The sequence below is a fragment of the Lynx canadensis genome, chromosome A1 (genome assembly GCF_007474595.2).
Source record: "Lynx canadensis isolate LIC74 chromosome A1, mLynCan4.pri.v2, whole genome shotgun sequence".
NCBI classification, from domain to species: Eukaryota; Metazoa; Chordata; class Mammalia; order Carnivora; family Felidae; genus Lynx; species Lynx canadensis.
This window is the reverse complement of record NC_044303.2, coordinates 106,371,164-106,381,466: the sequence shown is the minus strand read 5'-3', so window position 1 is coordinate 106,381,466 and position 10,303 is coordinate 106,371,164. Positions and strand designations below refer to the sequence as shown.

The 10,303-nt window shown below is 39.8% G+C and overlaps 1 non-coding gene across 1 annotated transcript; it reads right to left on the bottom strand.

The window, feature by feature from the left end:
* Positions 1-340: 340 nt before the first annotated feature.
* On the bottom strand, positions 341-475 carry LOC115526072. Its single transcript, XR_003972531.1, has one exon. It is a non-coding gene; the product is annotated as a U4 spliceosomal RNA (small nuclear RNA).
* Positions 476-10,303: the final 9,828 nt, after the last annotated feature.

Here is a 10,303-nt window from a genome sequence, read left to right as displayed (position 1 = left end):
AGGTCTCAAAATGTCAATAGGGTCCCTCCCACTTGAGAAACTGATGCAGAGAAGAATGGCTCTATCCGCATGTCCTGCCTCCTCAGCTTCTTATCAGTTGAACACCAGACAGCACACTAGGGCTTTGACACTGCATTAGTCTCTCTCCCGACCCTATATGTATTACCTTAGCTCACTCTTACATTATCTATGCAAGGAAGTATGATGACCACAATACACTTTTCACATGTGATTCAAATTCATTATGAACTCAAAGATGCATGACGTCTGAAATATTGCTCCACTAAAATCAAGCAGCCCTGGTCCTTGTTTTTATGGAACATCACCTAAATACTAATGGTAAATTTTTATCTTAAAATATAAGGGTAAGAAAAAATATACCATTCTTTTCTCCCTCCACTCGTACATTTTCAATTAGCAATAATCGCACCTCAGATAAACCTCTTTGGCTACGATACTGCCACTGTGCAAAGCTTCACTTGTACATTTTCAACTAACTTGAATTTCAAGTGATTCCTTCTCTTCAATCCATCAACATTAGAGAGAAGATTGTTATTAAGCACTTCCAGTTAATCTAAACATATTTCAGGAGACATCATTCTTATGATTGTCTTCTTTTGCAAAAATATGCAAAATTAATATGAATAACAGAAAAAATAAACTTATCAAAAAGAGCCTAGGGGGCACCTGGGTGGCTCAGTCGGTTGAGTGTCCAACTCTTGGTTTCTGCTCAGGTCATGAACTGATGGTTTGTGAGTTTGAGTCCTGTATCGGGCTCTGTGCTGGCAGCGGGGAGCTTCCTTGGGATCCTCTCTTACCGTCTCTCTCTGACCCTACCCTGCTCTCTTTCTCTCTCAAAATAAATAAATAAACATTTTTTTTAATGATGTGCTTCTTTAAAAAAAAAAAGAGCGTAGGGAATTGAGTAATGCAGAATAAAACAGTTATCATGAAAACAATCAGACATCTTTACTTTTAATTATATTTTCAAGCCATCCTCACTGTCACTAGGTCAAGAGCACCTTTCAATTTACTCCATCAAATAGTCTCAGTTTTGCTGTGGGGCAAACAGGAATTTAGCCTAAGGTTTAGGAGAAACCTCCTATTTATATTTAATCACTGGCGAGGCAATTATAGTTTTTAAATAAAAAAAATATGAACCTGTTCCCGGAAGCACAGATATTTCAAATTTATCTTATGAATGACATTTAGTGCTTTGTGATTGGTGTGTATATTTCTTCCAGGTGCTCATTTGTTCTGATTAGTGGCTATTTTTGTATACTCCAAACACTTTTCGGGGCACCTGGGTGGCGCAGTCGGTTAAGCGTCCGACTTCAGCCAGGTCACGATCTCGCGGTCCGGGAGTTCGAGCCCCGCGTCAGGCTCTGGGCTGATGGCTCAGAGCCTGGAGCCTGTTTCCGATTCTGTGTCTCCCTCTCTCTCTCTGCCCCTCCCCCATTCATGCTCTGTCTCTCTCTGTCCCAAAAATAAATAAACGTTGAAAAAAAAAATTTAATAATACATATGAGCAAATATACAAAAATCATCTATTTTTTAATAATTTTTAATGTTTATTTACTTTTGAGAGAGACAGAGAGAGAGAGAGAGAGAGAGAGCGTGAGTGGAGGAGGGGAAAATCATCTATTTTTTATCCTAATCTGTAGTTTGGATCATGTTCAGTGGGATTTCCCACAAGAATTTTTTGTATGTGAAAACTATAAAGTGGACATTTTTGTTTAAAGAAACTCATATTTTCCTTTTTACCATGAACCACAATCTAGTTAACTATGGGGAAACAACTAACCATCACATGCAGGGGAAGAGGTCAAAAGCAAGAGAAGGATAAGCAAAATATAAGAATATTTCTAGTAGTTTGTTAAAAGGAAAGCTCAAGCGGAAAACCACCCTGGAGAAAGAAAGCCTTGAGAAGGAAAGGTTCCTCCTCCAGGAACATGGCAGGGATACTGCTACACAACCATCATCGTAAAATTGTAAATTATTCTGAATAAACACTTTTACGAAATGGATACACTGATTATCACAACTACCACCCACGTAGCTTGATACACACCCACTTGCTAATTGTGAAAGAGTAAATTTGGTCAATTATCCACCAGGGGCCAGGGAGTGTTGAAGAATGGCACCTCTTATTCTGAGGTCATTTGACCTCACCTCTAAGATCTTCATTTCAAAATCTGTGAGTAACTTTTGAGACGTACAAAGTGACAGTGTTCTGAGACAATCCTCAAATTGTTCCTCGTTGTCACCAAGGGGCAGAGTTCTCTAGAGGAGCATAATGAATAAGAAACAAAGTATTTGGCTTCCAAAGATTGTTGTGCCATACAAAGGTTAAGTAAAAATTCATCTTGAGAAAGAAAGACTTGCATTTTCTGCACCAGAATCATTGTATATCCAATTTTAAGACCCTGTTAGCCAGTAAAGAAAGTCAGCACCGTACTGAGTCTCATATATAATGTAATGATTGAAAGTGTATTTTACAGTTTCTATAAAGTACTCAACACAAGCTGTGCTTCCAGGATTTGGCCTCACTAGTGTTCCTCCTCTCTCTCTCTCTCTCTCTCTGTCTGTCTCTCTATTCTTTAATTATATCCCACATAAAAATGTTACATATAACACGTTCAGAATAAAAAAGAGATCATCAAGTATGCTGGCATTGGGAAATGGAACAAGGCCCAAGACTTGGAAGGAATTTCTTGAACGGTTTGGTCCAACTAAAAGGCTGGAGGATTACAGACCCACGGAGTGAAATATATTTATCTTCATCTACACAAATGCTACAGGAGCTATGGGACGTCACAGTGTCTTTTCTGAGATAAATGTCAGCATGCTTTTGTGGAGAAAGCCTGCCTGGGCCCTTCCTGTGGAGAGCCACAAGGATGATTCAGGTTTCCTTCTGTGTTTGCCAAAATCACCATGATTTTCCCAAATGATATTTTTACTTCACTTACCTTAACATTCCTTCAACTGTCTTGATATTTAAAATGAAAAAGAATGAATTATTTGGAGAGGATCACGGATGGTATGTCAAGGCCAAACGGGGTATAAAATGGCTTTCTTTCCAGTTCATCCTTTCTCTTGCTCTCAGAATGCTTGCAGCTCCATGCTAGATGACCTGTTGAAGCTACACTGCTTAGATTTCACATATTTTCTTTTTTAAAAAAATGTTTGGGGCACCTGGGTGGCTCAGTGGTTGAGCGTCCAACTTCAGCTCAGGTCATGATCTCTCAGTGTGTGAGTTTGAGCCCCACGTCGGGCTCTCTGCCGACAGCTCGGAGCCCGGAGCCTGCTTCAGATTCTGTGTCTCCTTATCTCTCTTCCCCTCCCCCACTCGTGCTCTGTCTCTCTCTATCAAAAATAAATATAAAAAAATTTTTTTTTATTTTTTTTTTATTTTTATTTTTTTTTCAACGTTTATTTATTTTTGGGACAGAGAGAGACAGAGCATGAATGGGGGAGGGGCAGAGAGAGGGAGACACAGAATCGGAAACAGGCTCCAGGCTCTGAGCCATCAGCCCAGAGCCCGACGCGGGGCTCGAACTCACGGACCGCGAGATCGTGACCTGGCTGAAGTCGGACGCTTAACCGACTGCGCCACCCAGGCGCCCCCCAAAAAAATTTTTTTTTTAAATGTTTAATGTTTATTCATTTTGAGAGAGATAGAGTGAGAGCAGGGGAGGGGCAGAGAGAGAGGGAGACACAGAATCTGAAACAGGCTCCAGGCTCTGAGCTGTCAGCACAGAGCCCGATGCGGGGCTCGAACCCACGAACCACAAGATCACGACCTGAGCGGAAGTTAGATGCTCAACGGACTGAGCCACTCAGGCACCCCCAGATTTCACATACTTTCTAAAGGAGATGTTTCCATTAGCGTGAGTGTATCCTCAGGGAAGCATATGGCTGCACTGAAGCTGTGTAATGTAAAACCAACTGATTTTTTGTCTACCATGTGCAATTTAAACAAGAGGTATTTACTAACAATAAGCACTGACAATGATTCTTTTGAGAATAACGAGAGGAATGCATTTCCAAACTGTTTGTACACAGGTGCCTATGTCACAAATGAGTAAGAAGGCAAATATCATTTTTCTTTCCTTTGAACGCTCGGAAGAGGTTGCCTTTTTGTACCCCAAGTGATTCCAAACTACGCCTTCCTAGGCTGTGATAGAAATGAAAAAGCCGTTAAAAGCAAACTCCTAAATGGTGTATTTGTAAACGGGGATCAGAATTTGGGGGTCCTGCTTTTTGTGGCCCAAGAAGAGCTTCTGTACTCAGGAACCGAGTTGCGGGGTGCACTGGGGAAACATTTTCCGCAAAAGTACACAGGTGAGGCTCAGTCACTGAGGGAATGCTCTGAAATGAGCTTTAGAGGTAATGATGTCATACTCCTTCTGAAAATTTTATTCAACAGAGGCTAAAAGCCTAAAATTAAAACGTTCTTTTTTCTAGACCAGAAATCTGAGATCCCAGTGACATGGCTGTATCTTGGTTGGGATCATTGTAAAATTAGGTCCTTTCGTACTTTCCTTTCTTTTCCTTTGTGTTACGTTGCCATCAGGCACTGCTCACACTGTAACCGCACCGTAACGAATACTTTTCTCATATTGAATTCGTGCGATCTCTTCACAACTTGAATAAGATGTGTTTCAAAAGGAATGACTGGGAACAGCCAGCTCACTTAATGTGTTTTAAGATACAGTTTCCAAACTGGAATTCAAATATTTTAGGAACTCACTGGGCACTTTTTCAACGAAAGCTATCTTGTACGCTATTTCCTTCTCGGTTCGTAGGCACAATCTTTTCCATTAGTTGATAAACTACACCTTCTGTCTTCCTGCCCCTTGCTGATATTGTTATCTTTTTTTAACCCTTCGGCTTAAATCTTAGATATCTGGATTACAGCTTTACTAGGAATGTAGGTTTTCCTGCTGCTGTTGTTGTTTTCCAAGGACAGTAATGAGGACATTTGCATTAACGCTTGAGCTAAATAAAAATCTCGTTGCGGTTCTATTTGCTCTCACTTTCTGGAATAAAATTTAAAATGCCAGTGTAGAGTATGTGACTATATACGTGTAAAATAAACTGGTTTGAAATAAAAGCTTCCAACTTTTTGACAGAAAGGAACTTATTTTCTGTGCACTATATATATTTAATGAGACGAAAAGGAGAATGCAGTTCAGCTATGGAAGCCATTGCCACGCTGGAGTTTTTTCAAGAGGCCCCTGTATATGAAGTGAGACTAACAGATATGATGGAGCTTTGGTTTTAGAATTCAGTTAATTTTTTAAACCTAAATATAGGGGCCCCTGGGTGGCTCAGTCAGTTAAACGTCTGACTTTGGCTCAGGTCATGATCTCACAGTTCATGGGTTTGAGCCCCGCATCGGGCTCTGTGCTGACAGCTCTGAGCCTGGAGCCTGCTTCGGATTCTGTGTCTCCCTCTCTTTCTGCCCCTCCCCTGCTCACGCTGTCTCTCTCTCTCTCTCAAAAAAAGTGTTTTTTAACCTGAATATAAATTTATCAGAGGGGTTGAAATTCAAAGACCTCTAAAGAGGAAAGTAGTAGTGTGACTAAGAATTAGGATTTCTTGCAAAGTGGACTTAGAACTATTATTTCTTCTTTCCATTTGTAATTTCATGGAGTTATTCCATGTCACGTTTCTGTACTTACTACTCTGACAGAAAATTTGGCAAAGGTGTGAGCATGTTTTTCTCAAAGTGTCAGTGCACTGGCTCAGTGAGTCTGGGCTAACTATGAGATTTAACGTAACACCCTAAGTGTTATGCCCTTAACACGCCCTTTAACGCTAATTGTCTTGATTGGGTGTATGGGGTTTTGTTTGTTTTTCAGTTTACCTGGTTGTAATGTAATAAATCATGAAATTTCGATCGCACGACATTTAAAGATGAATTCCATCCCACTGGTAATTTTAAGATGAATTTGAAACCATGTTAATCATCAAGCAACAATGATAATGACTGTCTGTTGATCTTAGTGTCTAAAGAGCAGGTAGGAATGGTGGTAGTCACTCTTATCCATCTCAAGAGCCAGAAGGGAAAAGAGTTTATGAGCATGCTGTGCGTTTCCTCCTACGACGAGTTGTGGTAAGAAAAGGGATACCGCTTCCAAAGAACTATACTTGTTTCTGCTAAATGGCTTGCTTCTGACTCCATTCCTCTGAATGGAGCCCAGAAAAACTATAGAAACGAAAGTCGGCCTGGGAAGACCGAGGGCTGTCAAGAGCTGGTGTGAAGAATGAGTGAGGCCATGTTGGTATAGATATAACAGTGGCTGGAGGCTGAAGTGAAGGGATAATTTGGAAGAAAGCTGTAAATTCCATTCTTACTTTTCACCACACTGCCTACGGAAAATCATTGCTTATCCTATGACTGAAGAAATTCTCAGCAATTGCTAGGCTGTTGGGATTGGTGGCATGTACCAGGCCATGCCCCACCCCCACCCCCCAAATTCTCTCAGGTATTTTTGAAGAGACACGCACAAGGATTTCACTACAGCCTCCTGTGAGCGCAGCGAATGCGGCCAGTCTGACCAGGAAACAGTTCTGCGTACTTTGGAAAAATAGCTTTCTCAAACAGGTTAAATTCTCCGAAGAAATGAGGTAAATCAGAGTTGTCAATATAGATTACTAATACCAGTAATTTCAATCTTCTCCTTTTCCCCATATTCTCATATCCATCAGTCCACAGAAGCATGACTGTCAGTCTTTCCTCATGCATAGCAACGGTTTATAAAGTTACCTATGTGTCATGCAATCCAATACGGTTGTCCTTGAGCCTGTTTGGTTCTACAACTGAACTGGGTAAGTCAGGAGTTTTATAAGGCAAGCACAGAAATCAGGATGTTTTGACATCATAATTAATCTGTTGTTTTCTAAAGACTGATAATTTTGTCCCAACTGTCTTCAGAGAGAGATTCTCCATCATTCCTGCACTTCATAATGGCAGCCAGGCTCCACACCTGCTTAACCTATGTTAGGTAACTCATTTCTCCAGCTTTGGGTTTGGTAAAGATTATAAAAGAGGGCTGAAAAACCAAACAAACAAACAAATAAAAAAACTTTGCTACATTAGAAAAGCAATATTGAGGCGTGTCTGGGTGGCTTATTCAGTTAAGTGTCCAACTTCGGCTTAGGTCATGATCCCACGGATCGTGGGTCCAAGCCCCATGTCGGGCTCTGTGCTGACAGCTCGGAGCCTGGAGCCTGCTTCAGATTCTGTGTCTCCCTCTCTCTCTGCCCCTCCCTCACTCATGCTCTGTCTCTGTCTGTCTCTTTCAAAAATAAATAAACATTAAAAAATTTTTTTCTTAAAGAAAAGCAATATTGAAAGAGATACTACATAATTTTAAATTTTCATTAACTGGAAATTTTAGGATCTCATGAAGGCAACACCAATGTTCAAGGTATTTTAAAGGAACTCTAAAAATAAAAGGATTTAATGCAGGTATCATCACTGGGTCATTCTATTATTTGGAAATCCAACTTTCCTTTAACAAAGGAAACCTACAAGAATATAATTTCTGACCAGGTTAGGTTATAATTGTTATCATGCTATTTTTCAAAGCATATGGGAATAATTCTGAGGATCGGAAAACTCACTACGATTTTAAAGGTTTATCTGGCAGTTTTTCTAACCAGCGTTGCTGCATCTATCCTTTTCATTTTTATTTCTTACCAAGAAGTATCATTTTTAATTGACTCATGGCTCTCAAGTTATGTAAGTAATCAGGTTTAATGAATACATTTGGTACCAGGAAGTCAGTGAATGGGAAGTCCAAAGGACCTAGGAAGGATTCTTATCAAAAATAAGCTATTAATTTCATGTATGTATATCACTACGGGCTCTTTTTCATAAATTAAGCTAATAAACAGAGCTGAGTCCTTTTTTAATAGTCTAGGTAAATAGTGGACAGAATCAGCTATAGTATAGACGCTAAAAGTCATAGGATGGTCACAATTCACACATTTTTAAAAACTGCCTGTGTAAGTCCAGGAAGCATTTGTGAGCTTTGACTAACGATGAGACAAAGCCTACACACGTACAGTCATAGCTGGACAGGTTCTGTCGGCTGGGTCAGACAAGGTCATCTCTTCTTTGGAATTCTGTTAAAATAATTTCTTGCTGTTCCAATCCATGCCTCGCCCTGCAGCCATGTTGAAGTCTTTAACACATCTAGATGATTCTCTCCTTTAAAAAACGCTCAGCTATCTTTCCTATCTGGCAAGATAGCATTCACACGCCCCCTCCTGACTCCTTCCTGCTTACTGATCTGTACTTCTCCCAGGAACTCATTCAGCTATATCTCCCAGGAATCCCCACACCGCTTTCCACCCCAAACCTCCCACTTCCAACTTCAAGCCTTACCCTGTGCTTTTCATGACAATTTTCCCTTCTCAATCTGTCAGCTATATAGCTCAAGCCCAGTTTCTCTGAAAGGATCTCCACCTCTTTAGTGCCAACACAATCTAGTCTCCAAATTCCTGTAGCACGTATTTTCTCATTTGCTTATTTTAGCATCTAATTATACACTTCCATATCTTGTTAATTATTATTTCAAAGTTTAATTAGGTTCGCATAATTAGGTATTTAAATAATAATTACTGCTGTGTATGAGATTTTACTGTTTTCCAGCTAGCAGAGTGTTTTGCTCTTATCAGAACCTTTTTACCTGTTGAGAGAGGAAGTTCAAGTAGAGTGATGTAGCAAAATCAAAAGTCATGTGAGGCCTCTTGGTTACATAAGTTCAAAAAATATAAAATAGAGAACAGTGATTAATTTCTTATCTGCAGCAACATCAGGCAATGTATACCAGCAGGAAATGACTTAAATATACTGTCAAGGCAAGGCTTCAGTCCTTAATAAGAGTTTGGGAAGACTGTTTTTCAAGTCACGCTTGTTTTCAGTTATGTCTTTCCTCAGTGCTGCAGAGTATCTAACCTTTCTTTCTCTCTTCGGAAAATAAGACTGTTTCAAGATGTGTCCCCCACTTTTAAAAAAGTAACAATAGATTTTATACTTCTAAATAGATTTTGTTGTTGTTTATTGTTGCATAGTTTCTTTGAAAGATTATGATTTCCCAGTCATCCTTACTGACCTAGCTTTTAATATTTATAATCAGATCCAGTTTATTAGTCATGTGAAACAGAAGAAGTCTTACATTATCACCACATTTCATTTTGGCCTCTGAGTAATGCCCACTTTATTCACTAAATTTAGTTCCAAATTTAACTGCCCCTAAAACAAATCTAACTTCAAAGGATGGTTTGACATTATCGATAATATCTTTAAGAAACTGGTTCAAATATTGAAGGCAATTACTAAGGAGGAGTTCCAGGGGGAAAAAAAGAAAGAAAGAAAGAAAGAAAGAAAGAAAGAAAGAAAGAAAGAAAGAAAAACAGGCAAATGGTGAGAATAGTTTTAGTTTCCAAAGGTGTCTTCTTTGAAGATTAGAAAAATGAAACACTCCCTTATATGTGTAAATTCGGGTGTGTTTATATCATTGCCACATTCTAGCCATACACTAAGTGAATGTGTGTTTCATACATCCCTTTCAGTTCAAAAAGTTACTGAGTATATCTCATCTTCAAGGCACCTTGCTGGGGATAGAAACAGAAATGTAACAAAATAAAATACCTTGAGACAGCTTCCTCCCAGGGAGGAAGACATACACATATGAAAAATTATAATAAAATGTTATGCGTAAGTGTCGCTGGCTTATGATTATTCTGGGCAGGTGAGGGAAACAGAAGAATTTCCTCCTTTTTTCATCATCACGAGGGCGGTCTCAAGAAAGCAGAAGTGATGATTCCTTTTTAAGGAGCATACGTTCTCGTAGACAAAGGAAAACGTTAAGTAAAAAGAACAGCCAAAAACACATTGTGTTGTAGTGACACGAATTACAGCAAAAATGAAGTCGAGAATGGAGCTAGAGGTGTTGGGGTGAACAAAATTTTAAGTAAGGTGATCAGAGAAGGCTTCTGTGAAAATGTAAAACTTGAGCATCATCATCAAGGAGGGGAGGGTCTAGGCAAAGCAGCTATCTGGAGGAAGAGAGCTCCAGGCAGATGCAGAGAGCCAAAGGGAGAGAGAAGCCTGATGTGCTTAAGAAGCATCACGGAGCCCTGTATAGCCGTTATGTCAAAGGATGAGCACTGGGGGCCGTGGGGTGGGGGAGGCAGAGTTAAACCGAGATGAGATCAGAGCAGTAAGGACTAGGTGCATATGTCACAGGGCATTAAAGCCATTTTAGGGCTTTCACTTTTCTTT